General features: G+C 40.5%; 1 protein-coding gene and 2 pseudogenes across 1 annotated transcript in view; 2 read left to right on the top strand and 1 right to left on the bottom strand.

Moving 5' to 3' along the window:
* Positions 1-21,281, top strand: part of LOC114922759 — a 360,999-nt gene that overhangs the window by 274,958 nt on the left and 64,760 nt on the right. The window lies entirely within an intron of this gene.
* Positions 1-21,281, bottom strand: part of LOC107289956 — a 68,481-nt pseudogene that overhangs the window by 16,146 nt on the left and 31,054 nt on the right.
* On the top strand, positions 14,229-15,183 carry LOC107289926 (annotated as a pseudogene).

Consider the following 21,281-nt stretch of genomic DNA (forward strand, 5'->3'; position numbering starts at 1 on the left):
TCCCTGCGCTGTGAATGTTTACATGTTATGTTCAATTAAACCATGACAACATGTAATGTTTGTGTATTATTATTTTCAGCAGACTGTGTTTTTCTATTGTTGTGACTTAGATGACGTTCAGAGCACATTTTATGACCAATTCATGCAAAATTCCGCGTTATCCCAAGGGGTTCACATACTTTTTCTTGCAACTGTATATATCCAGTTTGTCACATAACCTTTAATGAGCAATATTTGAAAAAAAAAATCCTCCACTCAGCAGGAGCTGCTCAAACCCTGATATTTTTCCCCCACCCAAAAATCTCCAAATATTTGTATATATTAGTAATTTTTAATTCAACCACAGAGGATTTAATACATGCCTGGAAAGGAATCACACCATTGATATTTAATTGATCGTATTGAAGTCAAATCTATACTTTGTCCTAGTCCTTAGCACACCACAGAAGGCCAAAATATGGTCCCAATGCTTGAAAAATCTTTTGCTTCTGCATTTCAGAGGCTTTTGGTCATTCTTCCTCCTTTTGTTAGAGAGGAAATTTTCATCCTGAAGCTCTTTCCACACTTTTTAAGATTTTCTGATTGATTAGAAAGCTACATGAATCGCACACTATAGCAATGCAAAGCTACCAAGTAAATACTCCATTAACTAATTCTACCTCATTATCTTGTAGGTTGGTAACTACCACCTCTGGGTGTGTTTTTACTATGCTAATGTTAAACTTTGTTTATCTCCAGGCCTCCTCTGGACACCTCTAACTGCTGCTTAAGCTATGTATCAGGTCACCTTCCTTGATTTCAGCAAGGGCCACATTTGCCAGGTTTCTACCACCATTGCTCTACCACTGCAGTTGACCCTTCTAGCTTGTGCAGAAAAGTGTTAAACAGATGTTACTTCAAGCAGATAAAAGCACAATTAGTAATTTTGACTGAAGTTAATTCAAAACTTACAAAAGCCTCTAATATTTATTAATAAGCTAACAGCTCCTCAAACTAGAAGGGTGTCATAAACTTTGAAGTAAAAACTAGGCAGATTTCTACTCATCCTAAACCTGCTTGCAAAGAGAAAGGGCTCCAATGCTGGGATGTTAAGACAACCAGTAAGCAAACTGGATGGACATGGTAACTACCAATAGCGAAATAGGAGGAAGAAGAAAGAAGAATTAATGGATATCTTAAAGTGGATTCTTGTTCTTTGAACACAACCTGAAAGTCCCTCCCCCCCAATATATATCAATGAGATTGAGGGAGAAACCAATGGAACAATGTCCTACAAGAATTGGTGGGACAGCTCCACATATTTTATGAATGCCAGAGAAGTTTGGGAAGGAGGGGTGAAGAATTCAAAGAAAATCTTTATTCCCTTCTGGGTTCTCAAGATGAAGTTCTCTCACCTGTAACTTGACCTGCTCCTTCTCCTCCACCTGGCTCAGGAGCAAGCCTTCCGCCAGGGCCACTGCCTGAGAGCTGGTCTCTGCTCCACACTCTTGCACCCAGTCTCCATTTTTAGGGGCAGAAGGGCCCCTAAAAGTTGCTCCAGAACAACCAGGTCCAGCATCTGGGCTTTGGTGTGCTTTTCTGGTCTCAGCCATCACCTACAAAAGTCATGGAGTTGGCTGCAACGTCCTCGGGGACCTTCAGCCTCCTGATATTGGAGGCTCCTGAAGTTCCAGGGGTCAACTTCATATGCATGGGATCTGGAATTGAATCTGGAGGAGGGCCAGGAATGTGTCTCTCTCTTCTTGGCCTCTCCTTGCATGGAAAGAACTGCCCCTCTCACCACCTCTGGATCTCCCCTGCAAGTCTCTCCAGCAGCCTGTTCACCTACTGTAGAGCTCCAAGGGTTAAGGAGAGCCAGTGTTATGTTCTAGAAAGGCAAGGCTCAGGGATGGCAGCCTCCTCTGGAAAGCCAGTCTAAACCTTCGACCTCCAGTGACCCAAAGGGGAAGCGCTTGATCTGAAAGAGAGCTTTTTCAACATCTTATACTTCTGGGCAGTCCAGGTAGGTTGCAGTTCTGGGATATGACAGTACTGGAGCAACATGGGTTCCTGGTAACTTCACGTTTGATTCTTCTCAAATCTTTGGTAGTTAATGTGCATCTTTTTTTCTCTACGTATCTTGCGACCCTGATTATTTGTAAGAAAACTTTTGATGGTTCTGTGATCACGCTTCATGGTCTTAGCAATCTCAAGAGTGCTGCATCCCTCTGAAAGACTTACTACAATTTTTGACTTTTCAGAATCAATTAAATCTCTTTTTTTGGCCTATTTTGCCTGAAGGAAAAAAAGCTGCCTAATAATTATGCACACCTTAGAACCTTTTGGGCACCAGGGACCAGTTACCTGGGGAGAGGTTTTTCTGTGGACCGGAGGGGATGTGGTTTTGTGTGCTTTCAGATTCTAGACCAGGGATGACGAACCTTTTAGAGACCGAGTGCCCAAACTGCAACCCCAAATCCATTTATTTATCTCAAAGTGCCAGGGCTGCATCAGCATTGTGGTGCCCTCGGGGTGTGGGAGGGCGTGGCCCACTGGGTGGGCATGGCTGCAGTGGTCACGGCAGACTGAGTGTGTGTGGCCGGGGCCAGTCCCTCGCCATCTCCGGGGCATCCTGGGGGGGGCAATACCGCTTGCTCGCTCACTTCCTGCCTTGTCACTTCAAAATGCCACGTGCTCGCTACTCTGGTGAACTCTGCTGGGGCAATGGTGCGCATGCCCACAGAGAGGTCTCTGTGTGCTGCCTCTGGCATGCGTGCCATAGGTTCGCCACCACTGTTCTAGACATGCCCTTTGCTGCAGATTCACTCCTTAGGATTGCTCTCCAGTCTTTCATTGGGATTCAAGGGGTGAACCATCACGGTAATTCCTCCCCTGGCCTGAGCACACACACAGAGGACAATTTGTGGGGAATAAAAGAGGTGAACCTTGGCAGAAATATGCAACAACCATTGCAGAAGTGAAAAGGGACGAAACATCCTGGGAAGCAAGATAATATTTGGAAGTGACATAGAGAGGCAACCGTCTTAAATATGAGTCAGTTGTCAAGCATCCAAATGTAAATCATGTGACCATGGGGATGCCGCAACAGTGATAAGTGTGAAAAATGGTCAGAAGTCACTTTTTTCAGTGCTGTTATAACTTTTCAGTGCTGCATTTTTTCAGTGCAGTTATAAATGAACTGTTGCAAGTCAAGGACTATCTGTGTAAAGCAGAATTGGGCTTGCAAGGTTCAGCTATTATATCCTGGCTAAATAAAGTAGAATTCTAATTTTCCTGTGGAGTTTGTTTCTGGCCTGATATATCTGTTGTAGGAGTGCAGTGCCTCATGGTTAGGAGGCTGGGTTGGAGATTAGCAAACCTCCAACATTCAAGACCTGAGTGTTGCTGTGTGGCGGGGTGAGCTCCCGTCATTCACTCTAGCTCCTTGTTGAGGACATGAAAGGAGCCGTCACAGGTATCCCCCAGGCAATGGTGATGTCACTGGCTAATACTTTTAACCCAGAAGCGCCTTAAAAGATGCTTCCGAGGTAATGGGACAGGAAGGATATCTGTTTGGCCAACACCAATTTTGACAGATTCTTCTCCTTGCAATGTGATGATGTCTTTTGCCTTCTGCCCCAAGAGCTACCTAGTCTGGAATTGGTTATCTGCATGCTCAGAGCCAATGAAACAGGGCCCTTTATACTCTGCAGGAATGCATTATTTGCAGTGAAAATACAGTGACCGAGGCAGACAAGCTTAGTAAAAAGAGGGGGCATGTTGTGGTCATATGACCCTACAAGGATGCAACTTATTGAAAACTCTCACAACACTTTATAAATACAAACTGCTTGTTAAATATAGCCTCAGATCCTGCCTCTTTGAGTTACATTTGTTCAGGTGTTCAAAGAATACTACTGTGATGGAAAGTAATCTAGAGTCCCAGGAGGGAGGGCTTGCTTTCCCCTAGAGTGAAAAGAGGCAGTAGAGTTCAGAAAAGCTGGTGGCAGGAAGAAGACTAAGATGCCTCCCCCAGCAGTTCAAACAGTATATCTATAGTTGTACAAATAGTTGCTTTAGTCTGGCAAGATTCTGTCTATATGTGAACGACAATAAAGAAATTACTCATAAGTAACTTGTTCTTTGTTCTTGGGGCCTGACATCTTCTGAGGGGGAATTTGTGGATCTAGCCAAAGGCACAGTCACAGAGAAAACAAAGCATTGACTCAATTACAAGGTATCTAGTGAGGCAAATTCCCCCTCCCCAAAGGCATTTTCCCCGGGAACAAAACTCTCCTATCATTCACAAAACATCCAGAAAGGCAAATGATGCTGGAAGACGCTCCAAGGAGTTAAGCCCAGATTCTGGGAAACAGGGAGAGCTTGATGAACCCACAAGAGCACTGTCAATATACCTATTTGTGCTCCAACAAAATTGTGTCCAGGTCTCTGATTCCAATCTATCCTTGAGAAAATTCTGCCTCACTCATCCAAAGCATTCATAAATATTCACAGTTTTGTACAGGTTCAAGATCAAATGGAAAAGACAAAGTCATGTTTATTAAGAAATGATTATTCATTTCTGTCACACTGACAAAAGACTTGTTGTTTTCTTCTGCTTTTTTCAAAGTCAAAGGCTATTAGGAGCTGTGGTGTCACAGTGGTTAGAATGCAATATTGCAGGCTAATTACCCGCAGCCAGGAGTTTGATCCTGACCAGCTCAAGGTTGACTCAACCTTCCATCCTTCTGAGGTTGGTAAAATGAGGACCCAGATGGTTGGGGGCAATATGCTGACTCTGTAAACTACGTAGAACAGCGGTCTCCAACCTTTCAGCTTGGTGGCTTGGCCCAGAGCAGGATGGTGGTGGTGTGAGTGGCAGGCACACATACACGCGCACAGCTCCATTTGCACAAGCGGAAGCTGCTTGCACTTGCATGCAAAGCTCTATTTGCGGGAATGAAGCTTTGCGCACAAGCATCCTCTGCTCGTACAAATGGAGCTTCAGGTGTGCATGCGCTTGCCTGCCACTCACATGAGTGGACCTTCATGAATGTGCACCTGCCCATCTCTCCCACGGCCCAGTTTTGAACAGATTGCGACCTGGTAGTGGGCCGTAGCCCAGAAGCTGGGGGGCCCTGGTTTAGAGAGGGCTGTCAATCACTATGAAGTGGTATATAAGTCTAAGTACTATTTCTATTGCTCTCTACCAGAACTATTATTTGACAAGTTTGGGGATTACTTCAGCCTGAACATTTTGCCATCAAATGTTCTTTCCTATTGAGATTTGGCCTTAGCAGAATGATGTAGCACTTGGGGAAAAAGATGCAGCCCAGCAGGCCAGCACTGGAGGCCAAAATGGAAAAAATATGCACAGCCACCATGTATTTCCCCTTGGTGCTCAAGTAGGTGGGCACAAAAGTCACCCAGACGCTGCAGAAGACCAGCATGCTGAAGGTGATCATCTTGGCTTCATTGAAGACCCCAGGGAGGTTCCTGGCCAGAAAAGCCATCAGGAAGCAGATGGCGGCCAGTAGGCCCATGTAGCCCAGGACTCCATAAAACATGTTGACTGAGCCTTCATTGCATTGCAGGATGATCTCTCCAGGCTGAGAGTGCAGGTCAGAATCAGGGAATGGAGGGGAAGTGCCCAAATAGATGCTGCAGAAGATAACTTGGAGGCCAGTGCAAGAAAGGACAATGGAATTGGCCAAGCTCTTTCCCAGCCATCTCTGCAATTTATTTCCTGGTTTTGTGGCCAAGAAGGCTAACACCACCGTGATTGTTTTGGCCAAGACCGAAGAGACAGCAAGTGAGAAAACAATGCTGAAGGCTGTTTGACGGAGAAGGCAGGTAGCTCTTGTTGGCTGGCCTATGAACAGGAAGGAGGTCAAGAAGGAAAGCAGAAGGGAAACTAGGAGGATGTAGGAGAGGTCCCGATTGTTGGCTTTGACGATTGAGGTTTCCTGGAATTTAATTAAGATTCTCAAGATAAAGCCTGTGATTAAAGAAAGGAACAAAGCAAGAGAACCCAGGATGATTCCCAGATTTTCTTGATAGGATAGGAAGGTTTTAATCTTGGAGATACAATTATTTTGCTGGATGTTTGGATGCTGATCTTCTGGACATTTGCTGCATTTTTCTGCATCTGAAAAAGAGGTATAATAAAATTTCTCATACAGCATTGCTTCAATTCCAGTGATGAAGTTGGTGAAATTGGTGGTGGTAGAGTGAACAGTTTTGTGTAGAAGAAATCAGTATATACAGTACAAATGTGGAAGAATTGGAGACTCCCCTTCAGGGTTCAAGTAGACACAGCAATGTCATCTCTTATTGTTGCTTTAATTTGGATTGGAGTTCCTTGGGCAAATCTTAGGAGGACATTTTTCATGTCCTGCCCACCCCAGTTCAATTTCCAATGTCATTTCTTATCCTCCACTATCAATCATATACATATTATAAAGAAGCGAATGTTTTAAAAGCCAAGCTTTCATTGATGTTCTCCAAAACTCCCTTTTCTCCTGATGTCACTGACCTGCCTTGGTGGAGATGGTTCCTTCTGCACAGGGATGACAGTCGTAGCAGCAGATGGGCTTCTCCTCTCGAGTTACCTTCATGAATCCTGGTTCACAGCTTTCCACACATCGGGAAGGAGGCAGGAGCTGAGCAGAGAAAAGAGGGAAATCCAGAAAATGAATTTCTTTCCAGAAAGAAGGCAAAGGAGAAAGGAATTGGTGATCTCCAGAGGAAGGCTCAGCTTGGCTAAATTTGAAGGATGTAAAATCTTGAGTTGAACAGTCTACCTGAAGCTTTCCTGTTGATCTTCTCTTCCACACATGATGATTTCTAGATTTGAACATTTTGTACTAAATACTGAATAGAAGGTTTCTTCTAAGAGAAAGCATAGAAATCATTTCTCTCCATGGTTCAAATCTTCCTTCCTTTGCACAAGTCTAATATACTCTTTATTGGAATAGTTGAGGGTGCATTTGTCATGGACATCTAACTAATGAATGCCTTGCCTTCCTGGGAGACTTTCCTTCTTCAATGACATTCAGAAGCATTCCTTGCCCCAAGAGTGTGTAGGTAAAAACATAAAGAAAAGTGAAATCGAGATTTAACTCCACCTTCTTTGACCCTTCCATCTCTATAAACTTAAAATCCGAGGATCCTTGTTTTTCTAGACTTCCAAAGATAACTCTCCTAAAGGTTTTGTTGATGATAGCCTCCCACTTCACAATATTCAGGTCTGCTGAGAGGCCTCCATTCTCCTCCAAAAACATTCCATTTGTGGAATTATTGTAATACTGAAAGTTTTGAAGAAAGAAATGGAGCTGGAATGGAAGAAAACCCGGCTATGTTTAGTCAGGACATTCCAAATTCAATGGCTCACTCTAACCTTAACCTACTAACTTACCTTTCAAATTTACATGATCTGGACAAACTGTGAGATATGACTGAGAGAAATTGGATAGGCTTCAAGAGGGTGTTACCCAAATCCACAAAATAGTAGTACTTCTGGATTCCCTGTGGTATCTGTTTCTTGACTGGCCTACCTGAAACGTCTGAGATAATATTTAATATCAAGGCAGAGTTTTTTTCTCACCTCCTCTCCTTCTATCTCTGGACTATATCATCTCTTCTCCATGTCTCTTTGTTATGGTTCCCTTCCTACTTGCCTTCCTTTTCTCTCTCCTACCTACCTACCTACCTACCTACCAGAATAACAGTTGGAAGGGACCTTGGAGGTCTTCTAGTCCAGAGTTGTCAAACTCGTTGCTTCACATGACATGTCACAACGTATCGCAACTTTTTTTTCCCTTGCCAGAGCTGGGGTGGGCACAGCTTCATGATGCATCTGGCCCGCAGGCCGGCAGTTTGACATCCCTGTTCTAGTCCAACCCCCTGCTCAGGCAGGAAATCCTGTACCATTTCAGACAAATGGTTATCTAATCTCTTCTTTAAAACATCCAGAGATGGAACATTCACAACTACTCAAGGTAAGTTATTCCACTGATTAATTGTTCTAACTGTCAGGAACTTTCTTCTTAGTTCCAGGTTCCTTCTCTCCTTGATTAGTTTTCAAAGCACTGCTTTGGAGCATAGCTTGACACCCTCTTCTTTGTGGCAACCCTTGAGGTATTGGAAGACTGCTATCATGTCACCTCTAGTCCTTTTCTTCATTCCAGTTAGACATACCCAATTCCAGCAACCATTCTTTATATGTTTTATCCTCCAGTCCCCTAATCATCCTTCTTGCTCTTCTTTGTACTCTTTCTAGAATCTCAACATCTTTCCTTCCCTTCTTTCCTTTTTTCCTTCCTTCCTCTCATAATGGAGTTAACAAGTTGCAACAGACAGAAAAGGAACAAAGGGAATGAAAGAGGGACAGGACTGGAAAGTTGGGATTCATTTTATTTTTGGTGTTCAAAATTAATCATTTTTTTTTAAAAAAACAACAACTGCCCAATTTACTTACACTTCTGAAATTGATTCTGAGACAGAAAAGAAAAGATAAAAAGATGTTGAGACTCTAGAAAGAGTGCAGAGAAGAGCAACAAAGATGATTAGGGGACTGGAGGCTGCTGGAATTGGGTATGTCTAGTTTAACGAAGAGAAGGATGAGGGGGGACATGATAGCAGTGTTCCAATATCTCAGGGGCTGCCACAAAGAAGAGGGAGCCAAGCTATTTTCCAAAGCGCCTGAAGGCAGGACAAGAAGCAACGGGTGGAAACTAACCAAAGAGAGAAGCAACCTAGAACTAAGGAGAAACTTCCTGACAGTTAAGAACAATTAACTAGTGGAACAACTTGCCTCCAGAAGCGGTGAATGCTCCAACACTGGAAGTTTTTAAGAAGAAACTGGACAGCCATTTGTCCAAAATGGTATAGGGTTCCCTGCCTGAGCAGGGAGTTCGACTAGATGACCTCCAAGGTCCCTTCCAACTTTATCATTATTATTATTAAATACCTGCCATCCTTTCAGCTTTGGTGTTTCCATGTTTTGATCACCTTTGATCCTTGTCCTCTTAGAACTGGGCATAGAGGCTGCATTTATGGCCCGTGCCACAGCCCAGATTGTATTATAAGTTAAATAACCATCTAGAGACTGGATCACATCAATATTCTCCTGGGACAGAGCCTCCAGTTCTTCTCTCTCCCTGCACCGTCTCCGGACTTTCACAGAAAAGGTATCCTTGGAGTATGAACATGTAAAGGATATTTCTGCTACGTTGTTGATGAAATAGTAAAAATCCACGGGCAAAAGAGACTTTGCCATTTGGTTTCCCTTAATAAGAAAGGAAAAAATGCTATGGATGAATTGAAAGGGAAAGGTCAAACCCATAAAATAGATGGTGATGTCCCAACAAATTGTTGTAATCATCACTTTTCCTATAACAGGTTGCTCAAAGGATTTAAATACTATTCGTAGAATGCTGACACCCCCGGTGATCATATCTTTATCTGCAGCGTAAAGGAAAACATTCACTTGTCTCCAGCTGCGATATGGGTTCCGATCTATGAACTTCTTACGGTAAGATGTGGAAAAGGTTTCTGCTATAACTGGACAAATGCCATTCCTTATCAGCGTGGAAGTCATTGTCCTCATGAAATTCTGCCCATTGTCAGTGTCTGGTGCCATCAGACCAACCAAGGTCCACCGAAAATGTAAGAGCAGCTTGACCATCCCTGGATACTGGAATCCTTCATCAGGAAGCATTGGGTGGAAGAAAGGAAACCTAATTTTATCACTCAGAATCTGGGCAGCAAAATTGTAACTGACCTGAAAAGGAATGAAAATATGATATTTTAAACTTAACATGCAAAATTAAATGTCTATTCTTGTAATAAAACTCTTCTCTTGATTCAGGTTGACTCAGCCTTCCATCCTTCCAAGGTCGGTAAAATGAGGACCCAAATTGCTGGCAATATGCTGACTCTGTAAACTGCTTAGAGAGGGCTGTAAACCACTGTGAAGCAGTATGTAAGCCTAAGTGCTATTGCTCTTGCTCTTAATTTACAACTGAGGATCTCTGATTGAAAGTTGCATGACAGAAAACTGTCCCCCAAACAATATCATACCTGTGGGATTTTGTAGGTGCTCAACATGGTTGAAATCTGAATGGAGATGTCAGAACCAGCCCCTTCAAGAACAGCCAGTGTTTTTCTCTGCCTTCCACATCTGTAGTTGGGAATCTTGGTCTCCCCGTCTGAAAGTAGGTCCAGCAAAGCATCGACAGTCTTTCCTGCATGGTAATAGTTTTCATAAATGCTGTAGCCCAAAGTGATGTTGGGTAAGATGTGGGGATCCTGGTTGATCTCCTGGATGGCAAAAAGGAAGAACAGGATTTTCCAATCTTCAGTCACTAATTTGCTACAAATATAAATGTATGTAATCAATTAAAGAAATATTTTATTTAATCTTTTTATATATACAAAAAAAACCCACCCAAGGGCAAGATTTCCTATGAATGGATTAAAACATTCTAGATGTTTAACATAAAAGTTCAAAAAACCAAAATACTATGTAAATAATATATAATGTACATTGGGTGGGAGGTATCCCTAGAAATCGCAAATATTTGAAATGACTCTTGCTTATGCTGGATATTCAGTACTGGATAGACTGTTGAGGTTGCTAGCATGTTTGTGGTTCTACTAAAATGTTGGGCTGACTTTAAACATTCTTCCTCTTCTTATTAATCTTCTCAAACCTAATCTCCAAATTTAATAGAGATTCATTAATGATAAAAGTTGGAAAGAACCATTGGCACACTATCAGTAAAATCAACAAGTTATCAAATTCTGGATATGTTTTAAGATTTTTCAAGTCTGTTATCAAACATTTCTGGAAATGAGATTTAACTAACCTCATTTACAAAGTAGGGAACAAAATTTAGCATCATCCCTACTTGATGTCTGTATTTTAGAATCAGCTGCGAGGTACAAAATGGATACCCAACTTTGAAAGGGGACAGAAGTGGAGAAAAGTTAGCTGATTAAGGGGACAAGGCCTGAATTAGGATTAGAATAATTACAGTTAGAATAATTAAAATTACAGAGTTGGAAGGGATCTTATAGGTCATCTAGTTCAACCCCCCGCCCAAGCAGGAGATCCTACACCATTTCTGACATATGGCAGTCCAGTCTCTTCTTGAAAGCTTCCAGTGATGAAGCTCCCACAACATCTGATTTGGTAGGAGAAGAGGGCCGGAACCTTAGAAATTATCAATAAAGTAGAATATTTATAGTTCAATGTTGAAATGAGGAGTCCTTGGTGCTCTCTGAGTTTGGTTGTTTTCTTGCAGACATTTCATTACTCAAACTAGGTAACATGATGTTACCTAGTTTGAGTAATGAAATATCTGCAAGAAAACAACCAAGCTCATAGAGCACCAAGAAGGTGAGCATCCCTCACCTTAGAAATTGCTCAGAAAAGGAGTAGATGTAATTCAGTGCACGAAAAATGAACCTACATGTGTACTTGGGATGAAGGAGTTGTGCTGAAGCTTAGTGGTCGAAAGAAAACCTTCACTGCAGACACTATGACACCAATGAAAAGCTCTCCTGGCTTATAATGGTTCTCTGGCTCCAACTTTTCCTTCTTTGGACTCAGGAGGTTTTTGAGATCGAGCCTCCTATGGACTGCCTGGGGCCCCTGAAGCAGGATGAGAAGTAACATGACTAGTAGTGCTGATGGAGCCTCCAGTTCTGTGTTTACTTTGAACAAAGAATAAGAAGAGGTGGAAGAAAGCAAAGCTTCAGGGACCTTCCTAATACAGAATCCAGCCGAGTCTTCAAAACTGAAAGGTAGATTAAACAAAGCTTCCGTCTGCCCTAAAAGCCTTCCCAGGTTCTAACTGTTTCCAGACTCATTTAAGTCTTCACTCAAGACTTTCCAATGCCATGACATCAGCCAACAAACCCTACTGGGATATTGAGGAGGAAGCCTGTTATTGATATCTTTGTGTCAAAAAGTTCTCAAAGTCTGCAGAAATATCTCTAGGGACTCGTCACAAGACAACAAATCACTATGATTTGGATAATGACAAGGAGAGGAGACATCCCTTCTCTGAATTTCTGAATGACTCAACAGGTACATGCCCTCTAGGGAAAGTTGCAGATGGGGTTCAAACTTTTAAGATGAACCAATATGTGAGCCTTCTCGCCAAAGTTCTCTCAGAAAATATTACTGCTCCCTTTTTCCATTGCCTGCACTTTCTGCATTGCATGAGAAAAGTACATTTTCCTTCCCATCCTTACCACTTTCTATGGAGGGACTATCAAGAGCATCCTGTCATATTGCCTTACAGTCTGGTTTGGAAGCATCACTGCTTCAGACAGGAAGGCGGTGCAGAGAGTGGTGAGGATGGCAGAAGATTATTGGCAGTTCATTCCCCTCTATCCAGGACATAGCACATAAATGTTGCTTGAGCAGGGTCCCCAGGATTGTCTGGGACGCTACACATCCTCTTCATGACCTGTTTTCCTTGTTACCTTCTGGAAGGAGGCTTCGTGATATCAGAAGCAGAACGCAAGATTCAGTTTTGTTCCATAGAGTATTAACCTTGTGAACTCTCAAACGTCCTCTTTCTGCTATGTATTCAAGATGGACAGTGATTAATATTTATATGTATTTATATTCAAGGGTGAGTGCTTTTTTTGTAAAAAAGAAATGCTGGAACTCACACGTCATACAACCTGCCTTGCCTACCCTACAAGGTTCCATCCAAAAAAGGTGCCGGAACTCCATTCTGGGTGTTCTATGACAAACAAAGCCCTGGGTGTAGGTATATACATATGTTGTATATAGCATATCTATAAGTGTGTTATGTGTACACTTTTGAGAGCAGGCAACAGAATTTCATTTTTAATGTGTGCCAGTGTGCCCAGTAAAAAATGACAAAAAAAATTATCTTAACATGTCATTTCAGAAATTCTTCCCTGTCAACAAACATCAGGGTTTCAGGACCATAGTACATGACATCAGGGAACACCCCCATATAATCTTGATTACTCATTATACTGAACAAATGGGGGAAATACCCCTTGCTGTCCTGAAATCCAATATCTTTGGGGAGTTTGTTTAATTTAAGGGGCAAAAAGGAGAGGCTATCAATAAACTGAATCTTAAAAGTACATTAGGGTAATAGACAGCAATTTAATACCCTGACTTAAAAGTTCAACCTGGACTTTTTCCTGGACCAGGACAAGAAAGCTATCATAAACTTTGGAGTTGTGAGCAATAAAAGTTCAACCTGTAAAATCCCAATTTATCAATTTCTTCTGTCAAGAAGTTACTCTACGTGTTACAAGTAAAAGGAACAGAATAAAACATAAAAATATTACAATAATAAATATTAGCATTAAAATTAACCTTAAAATGGACAAAGATAGTGAGGAAGGCAGCAAGGTACCATGACAGCAGTGTTCCAATATTTGAGGGGCTTCTCACAAAGAAGAGGGAGTCCAAAACACCAGGGGGAAGGACAAGAAGTAACAGATGGAAACTAATCAAGGAGAGAATCAATCTAGAACTAAGGAGAAAATTCCTAACAGAACAATTAATCAGTGGAATTATTTGCCTCCAAGAGTTATGGGTGCTCGAACATAGCAGGTTTTTACTGAGCAGGAGGTTGGACTAGAAGACCTCCAAGGTCCCTTCCAACCCTGTTATTCTGGGGGAAGAACTGTAAATAATTTGAGGTATGCAGATGATGTAACACTATTGGCTGAAAATTAAGATGTGGACAAAATGATTTGGAAAATCAAAAGTGAAAAATTAGGAAACATCAGGAAAACAAAGATAACAGCTGCAGATGGAGATATTTAAAATCAACAAGGAGGATATTGAATTAGTTAGAGAAGTTATCTTCCTTGAATCCAAAATTGTTCATGATGGCAGTTCTACTCCTGAAATCAAACACAGAATAACCTTCTGTGGCACTGTAACGGTTAACACGAATAAGATCTGGAAAAGCAGAGATACTGATACAAATACAAAAAGCAGGCTAGTTAGAGCAATAGTCTTCCCTATAATAATGTATGGCAGGGGTGTCAAACTGACGGCCCATGGGCCAGATGCGTCATGGAAAAATCGCACCCACCCCATTGCCGGCAATGAAAAAAAAAGTCATGATATGTTGTGACACATCACATGACATCCCTGATGTACAGGTATGAGAGTTGGGCACTAAGAATGGCTGATTGAAGAATTGACACCTTTGGCATAAATTATTGCATATACCATGGACATCCAGAGTAATTAACAGAGAGGTGCTAAATCATATAAAACCAGACATATCACTAGATGCTAAATTATAAGACTTCATCTGATTTAGTTTGGCCAGATCAACTTCTCCAATTCACTGGAGAAGACAATGATGCTAGGAATGGTTAGTGGAACAAGAAGGGGCAAGCAAAGAACATGATGGCCTGATAACATCAAATCTGATACAAATTTGAACATCCAAGAATTGAAAGAAACTGTTTGACAGGGTAGCATGGAGATCACTTGCCTATAGTCACCAAGAGTCGGGCATGACTAAATTGTTAAAACAACAATAACAAGCAAGTTTTAAGTGACTAGGTGCTGTCAAAGTAATACCTGTGGACAAATTAGTGAAAGGAAAAAACCAAGATAATTTTGAATTTGTTCAGTGATTCAAGAAATTCTTTGATGCCAGTTCCGATGGGAAGGACTGTGGCTGCCCAGCAAGGCCAAGAGACAGCCTCAGCCCTGGTGGTCCTGCTGCTGGACAAACTAAGAAGAATCTTGGTTCTGGTGGCAGAGATAACAGTTTTGGGCAAACTTCAGCGCTGAAGGCATCAAGAGCAGACTCTCCTGTTTTCTTAAAGAAAATTGCAACAATCACTCCTACGAAGCCCATAGTAGCACACAGAACACCCGTGGCTAATAAATCTGGGCCTGGGATGGTCAAAACAGGTCCCGGGGGAATTAGAGAGGATGAATTTGCTAAATTGATACAGCAGATCAACCTATTAAAGATGACAGTTGAAGATTTGGAAAAGGAATGAGATTTCTACTTTGGAAAGCTGAGGAACATCAAGTTGATTTCCCAGCAGAACAAAGGTGAAAGTGATCCTGTCCTGGGAAGAATTGTGGAAATACTACAGATGAAGGCTACAGATGAAGGCTTTGTAACATCCAATGAAAGAGCAGTTCTGAAGGAGCAATATTAATGGTCCACCGATTTTACAGCGAAGCAGCAGCAGTCAGAAATCTTTTCCCCAATCATATGCTTATCTGTAAAATACTCCATTTTATTCCTAGAGGACACACTGGTTTCTTTTCAAAAGGAAAAAAAAACCCACCTTCCTTAATCTTGGCATCAGTTGTTCTTGGAAATATCTGTCTCAAATAACATACTTTAATCTTAAATCACTTTCACAAAAATTTTCATCAGTATGAGTTTTATGTGAAGCAGAGGCACGTGTATATTCTTGCTTTGACACATATCTTTCTACAGTTAACAAGTGATTTATGTTCCACATTTTTCTGTCCTGGAACCAAATCCTTTCAAAGTAGCCATTTCTTTATAATGTAATGTGATTCTCTTGCACAGTTGTCCCATTCGCATATGTAACATCAGTACTTAGTATGAGGGTGAGGGTCCATTCTCTGAGCTTGTGGGTTGGTTTCTGAACATTTGGTTACCAGGCTAGGTAACATCTTCAGCAGAATTTAGGGGATGGAGGTTGCTAAAGAGGAGGGCTACAGATATTCGGCACTATTGCAGTACTCAAGCTGCATTCCTTTTTCGCCGAGCCCTGAAGACCCATCTATTCTGTGCGGCCGGCCTGGTGTAGTTTGATTATGTTTTAGTGGGGTTTTTGTATGGGGTATTTTTAGAGCAGGCCTGTTATTTAATTTGATTTTAGAACAGAAATCTGCGTATATTTATCATGGTTTTTATTATCGCCTGTTCACCGCCCTGAGTCCCGTAAGGGAGATAGGGCGGTATATAAATTTAATAAATAAATAAATTCCAAGCAGTGGAGCTACTACATTTAGATCTCCAGTCCAAGCCGGGAATAAACAACATGGAGACTGGGACTTCCGGTTCCGGGTTGCGGCCCTCCTAGTCGCACGAACAGACTTGTCTCCTCGTCAGCTAGCCTCCCTCCATCGGCAGACCCTTATGCGGGTCTAAAGTCGCCCTGGAGGGTGCGACTTCTGTCGAAGAGGCTCCGCTCGGCTGCGGAGGAGCGGCGGCTCCTCCAGCTGTCCGGGCTGACTCTGAGGACCGACGGAGAAAATCGGCCAATAAAATGGCCGATCACTTAGCCGCTAGTAACCGCAAGTCAAAGAACAGCTAAGCTTGAAAACCCACCATGGTGAATCCGGGTGAGATCGTGTTTTTTTTCCTCCTCTCTTTATGCCTTTTTGCTTCTTTTTGCCTGTAAGAGCCCTCTTGGAACTATTTCCCTGGCTTGGAAAGGCAGCTTCTATATTTGGGAAGAAAGGCGAACAAAAGAATAGAATAAAACTTCAAAGACTACATTTTATATATATATATATAAGTTTTGGGGTACTGGGAAAAAGTCTTTTTTTTTTTTTAAGAATTCTACTATCAATCTATACTGGTCTGTCTTTTTTTTTTTTTAGTATTTCCTCCTCCACCTTTTCCTGAAAAAATAGAAAAAAGGGGAAAAAATGACTTTTGAAAAAGATTTCTTAGCTTACTGAGGACATCTACTGGTTAAAAGCTAATATTGTATTTAAACTGTTCTTCAAGAGAAAGATAATTGGATGCAACTGAACAACTTTTAAAATGGAGTTGCACTCACATTTAAATTGTAAACTTATTCTGGAAAAGATCTATGAGGCTAAAGAAGAAATATGTGCTACAATTAAAGAGTTTACTATAGAATTAAGAGCCAGAATTGCTCCTTTAAACTTCAAAATTAACTTTCAGACTACACCTGCTTCTTCTACAAAACAGATTACACAAGAAGAGGACTTGACTGAGAATAAAGAGAAATTGTTTTTGCCTTACAAGCAAGTCATTTATGGTGCTGAGGACCAGAAAAAGCAAAGACTGAGGCTTGAAAGGTTAAAGCAACGAGACTTTATGGTTAAGAGAATCAGAGGACCAATGCAGAAGCCAAGATGGTTCTCACTGATCCAAATGACACTACAAGCAATAAAGAGAGAATTATCAGCTGGAAGAGAAGCTCTGCTATGGAAACCTACTTGGCATAAGAAGAAACCTAGAATAAGACTGAAAAAAAGTGAAAGTCAAAGTTTTATGTAATGGGCTAAAGGCAACCTAGAATTATGGACTGATTTAAGGACTAAGATTATGAGTTGGATGTAAGGGAAATGGGCGATTAATGGAAGATACACAAAGTTTATATGAAAACTATTATCTCTAATAAGATGATTTATTTGTTTGATGCTCAATGAATTGAAATAATTTAAGGTTTGATGTTATCTTGTCAGCTTAAAGAGATTGATTGATGGATTAGATAGGTTTAGGATAGATCAATATTTTAGCTAAAAAAGGAGATATTTTTCAGGAAATAGATTAAAGGTAAATCTAGAATTATGGGTTGATTTTAGTATTAAGATTGTTAGTTAGAAGTAAGAGAAAAAGGGGTGATTAATGGAATATATACTAACTGGATTAAGAGTGTGTTCTCTTTTTAGGATAATAGGGTTACTTGTAAGAAAACTATTATGTAATGTTGAGTTAATCTAATAAGATGATTTGATTGTTTGATAACACGGATCTTATTAGTTATGACAATTAACTGGATGTAATTTGAATTTTGTTTAATAGATTGAAATGATTTAAGGTCTGATTTATTTCTGTCAGTTTAAAGAGATTGATTAAGTGATGGACTAGATATCTATAGGATATTAATATGTTATTTTAATTAAGGGATATTAGTGGAGGAAGAATTAAATAAGATCTATAATAAAATTAAGAAACTAAAATATATTTGGAAGGGATACCCAAATTGATAATGTTTGTACTTAAATTTAATTTGATTATGATAGTGTAAATTTTTAAAGCTTTAAAAACAGGTATAGTTTGAATAAATTTAAGCTAGAATTGGATTATTTTAAATAAATTAGGTTACTTAAGGGAAAAAGAGAGGGAATATTAGATGTATTGACTGAATTATGTATATATGTTTTGTCTTTGGATGTTTGACTACCCTAACACCACGGTGTGTCTTGAGCATTTTGTTTGAAAAATTAAAAAACCAATAAAATTTATTTCCAAAAAACAACATGGAGACTGCTTTAGAAAGAAGATTGTAGTTTATTGAAGAGGAGAGCCAGACAGAAAGATGGCTCTGGAAAAAACTGACATGTAGTATGGAGTGGGTTTTTATACCTTCTTGGGCTTTTGTTTGGAGTTGTTCCTGTGACATGAACTTTGACCTGAACCTGAGTGTGCCTTTCTAGTATTCTGATGGTGGTGGGTTAATCCTATTATGTCCCAAAGGGCTGTGGCTGATGACTGTTGGGTTTTTTTGGTGTGAGGGTTTGTTGATTCTAAGGATCTTTCTTTCTAATCCGTTTCCTGACTCCAATCTTGCTGACAAGATTATCACATCTGCATTTCTGCAGATCTGGTTTCTGTCTGGGGCAGAGAGACTTGGGGGGGGTCTGCCTTTAAAATCCTTTGGGGGAAATATATTCTGCCTTTTTAGTATTTCCCAAAATATTTATTTCCCTGGATTCTTCCCACAGTATAAAACCAATAAAGAATATTTGTAGCTCAGGATTGAAATGAGGGGTTCTGGGTGCTAGCACTAATGATATTATTTAGTGGGCAATGAAACGTCTGTAAGAAAAAAACCAAGCTCAGAGACCACGAAGGATCCCTCATCGTGTAAAAACAAATTTCTATAAAATGGCACATGACAGGTTAAATTAAAGGTTACTTTCATGACCAAAAATCTTTTTAAGACATACCCAAAGTTATTCAGGAAGCAAAATCATTTTTGTCCAGTGATATCAACCCAAATGCTAATAACATATTTTTAAAATGGTCATCATGAAGTCTAAAATTCCAGGTAACAGATCCTTTTATGAGATGTTAGATAACTGCTCTGAATAAAGGTCTTTCCACACTTAGTGCATTGACATGGCTTCTCTGCTGTGTGGATCCTTTTATGGGAAATAAGTTCAGTGCTATTAGTGAAGCTGTTTCCACACTCCATACACTTATGTGGTTTCTCTTCTGTATGAATCCTTTTATGGGGAGTAAGGGAACTGCTTGTTCTGAAACTTTTCCCACAATCTTTACATTTATATGGCTTCTCCCCTGTGTGGATCCTTTTATGGAAAGCAAGGGAACCACTATGACTGAAGCTCTTTCCGCACTCCACACACTTATATGGCTTCTCACCTGTATGGATCCTTTTATGGGAAGTAAGTTGGCTGCTCTGAATGAAGATCTTTCCACACTTCATGCATTTATATGGTTTCTCCCCCGAATGGATCCTTTTATGGAAAGTAAGGGAATTACTATGACTGAAGCTCTTTCCACACTCTTTGCATTCATGTGGCTTTTCCCCTGTGTGGATCCGTTTATGGGAATTAAGATTTCTGTGTTGACTGAAGCCCTTTCCACATTCCATGCATTTATATGGTTTCTCCCCTGTGTGGCTAGTTTCATGGGAAATAAGACAATGACTCTTATTAAAGCTCTTCCCACATTCCCTGCACTGAAATGGCTTCTGTCCTGCATGCATCCTTTTATGGGAAGTAAGAGAGCTGCTCATTCTAAAGTTCTTTCCACACTGTATACATTTATATGGCTTCTCTCCTGTGTGGATCCTTTTATGGCAAGTCAGATTACTGTGCTGGCTGAAACCTTTTCCACACTCCATGCATTTATACGGCTTCTCTCCTGTGTGGATCCTTTTATGGGAAGTCAGATTATTGTGTTGGCTGAATCCCTTTCCACATTCCATGCATTTATATGGTTTCTCCCCTGTATGGATCCTTTTATGGGTGGTAAGATTTCTGTATTGGCTGAAGATCTTCCCACACTCTTTACATGTATATGGTTTCTCTTCTGTGTCGATCCTTTTATGAGACGAAATTGACCTATTACCATGAGAATGAGGAAAAGTCCAATTGTAATTTTTTCCATTGTCTCTGCTTATGTTATGTTCTTCTTTGTTTTGGGTTGGATAGTGTTCATTTACATCTAATTTGTGGTTGATTTGCTTCACACTTTTCCTAGTATATTGTTTCTTTATTTTCACTTGTTGGGCAAGGAAATATTGCATCAGAGCATCAGTGGAAGATGAGTTTTCCTGATTCCAAATATTTGACTGGTTTCTCTCATGGCTTTCTGTTTCCATTCGAATTCCAAATTTCTCTATTTTATCTTTAGCACTGATCATTTGGAACAGTTCATGGGAATCTTTATTCTCCTGTCCATTATTTCCTTCAAAGGAAAAGAGAAATGAAAATGATAACAGGGTTAGTGAAAAAGATCAAACTGTAGGGTGTCACATGAATTTCCTTCTGAATTTTTCCAAAACAGCAATATGTTGTATGTTTGCATGCTTACAATGGCATGATATAGACATGATAGTTTATATATTCATGAGCCACGAAAGCTTTGAAAATATCTAGAAAATCTCTCTTTCTTTATCCATAGATATGCAAATCTCACCCAGAATCAATTCTGAATTAAAGAATAATGAGGGGAAACATCCAAGGAGGTATTAGTAGAAAACCTCAGATTTATTGCAGTGGGTTAATTTCAGCAGAGGCCTGAAAGAACTGAAACAATTTTGTAACAAGTTTTTTTTTCCCTATCCAAACTAATTTCCCTTTACTATTCAATTTCTTTTGCCAAAATCACATAGTTGCAGAGAAGAAAAACAGGGGTCCAAAAAACCCTCAACATAGTGTTTGCAATGGAAAAGCAGCACCATTTAACCCAGTGAGAGTGAAATATTTGGGCTGGGCATGTCAAAAATTCAGAAAATGCTTGACTTTGCTGATGTAACATATATATCCCCTTCCACCCTCACACATACCCATCAAAACTAGAACAATTCTCTATCTCTCCCTCATCTAGGCTACCCTGAACAGTGGTACTCAGTAGCAGCACCAAATCTGGGCTTGAAGTAAGAGCCCAGTCTCAACTTCAGGCCTTAGCACTACCACTTTCAATTCCGCAAGCAATTCCGCAAGCAATTCCATCAACAGACATATCAACCTACAACCAGCCTACGAACCCTTCCGAATCCAAATCAATTCGCACAGCCAGCCAGAGATAGCACTGACCTTCAACAAA

This window comes from Protobothrops mucrosquamatus, unplaced genomic scaffold (genome assembly GCF_001527695.2).
Source record: "Protobothrops mucrosquamatus isolate PMUCROS unplaced genomic scaffold, P.Mucros_1.0 scaffold_142, whole genome shotgun sequence".
NCBI lineage: Eukaryota > Metazoa > Chordata > Lepidosauria > Squamata > Viperidae > Protobothrops > Protobothrops mucrosquamatus.